We start from the raw sequence: 1,384 nt of genomic DNA, 5'->3' as shown, positions 1-1,384 counted from the left end.
TGAAGGTCCCATGTTCGATTCCATTCAAGGTCATGTACTTTGGTTGCAGGCACATCCCCAGTGGTATATGTGCAGGAGGCATCTGATCGATGTTTCTCTCTCATCGATGTTTCTAACTCTCTGTCCCTTTCCCTTCTTCTCTGTAAAATCAATAAAATATGGAAGGGAGAGAGATAGAGAGTTAGAAACATTGATGAGAGAGAAACGTCGATCAGCTGCCTCCTGCACACCCCCTACTGGGGATGTGCCCCCAACCAAGGTACATGCCCTTGACCGGAATCGAACCTGGGACTTTTCAGTCCGCAGGCCGACGCTCTATCCACTGAGCCAAACCGGTTTTGGCATCTTTAGATCATTTTAAAGGACTAAAGATAAGTATTTAACAGCTAAACACATGAAAACATTTCAAAACACACATTAAATTAGATTGATATTGTTACCAGATGTAAAGTTACTTTCCTGGTAATAAATTATTTTGGTTTTCGAAGTTTGGTAGTATTTCTATATACAAACACATCTGGAGTTAAAATTCTGGCATTGAGCTGGAGGTAAAATGTTTAATTTATTCAAACAACAATTATAAAAAGTAACCTGTTGCATTGACTTTTATCAGGATACTTTTATCCTATAGCAAAAGAACTCTCCATATTACTGAATTTGTTATTCTCCACAACAGAAGAGGTTTTGAGCAAAATTTGTTCAAAACTAGTTTCATCATTCTAAATTACTATTTTTAATAACATCTTTTTGAAGCTAAACATATTTGCTTGTAGATTAAGACTTGCACACATACAATGGAGCCTTGACTTACGAGTGTCCCGACTAAGGAATTTTTTGAGATACCAGCTGTCTCTCAGCCGGTTTTTTGCATTGAGTTGATAGAGTAATATGAGTTAACGAGCTCCTTAATAAGCTCCTTAATGAACTTGGTCTCGGAACGAATTAAACTTGTAAGTCAAGGCCCCACTGTATATGCGTTTGTGTATATATGTGTATATAGATACATCACTAGTTATACTATATATCATGAGTAAGTGATATCTATTAAAGAACTTTCAAATTGTACACATGTTGCCATATATTTTTTAAATCATGGGGGTTAATTGAGATATCAATAATTCCAAGGACTGAATCTGTCGTTTTGCACTTTTTATTAAAATTCTATTTTTAATTTGAATAATGAGTTTATAATAGCATTGAAACTTCTGAAACTTCATATCACAAAAGTCATGTAACAGAAATTCAGTGCTTGTAACTGAAATGAGACTTGAAATAATAGATAAAATCATACCTTATGTTTGTGCAATGTTCTGGCCTGAAAATGCATACTTTGCCAGGTGACATCTACCTACAATATACAGGGTTGGGAAAAAGTAGGTTTACA

This window comes from Myotis davidii, unplaced genomic scaffold (assembly GCF_000327345.1).
Source record: "Myotis davidii unplaced genomic scaffold, ASM32734v1 scaffold205, whole genome shotgun sequence".
In the NCBI taxonomy this organism is placed as follows: Eukaryota; Metazoa; Chordata; class Mammalia; order Chiroptera; family Vespertilionidae; genus Myotis; species Myotis davidii.
This window is presented reverse-complemented; position numbering follows the sequence as displayed.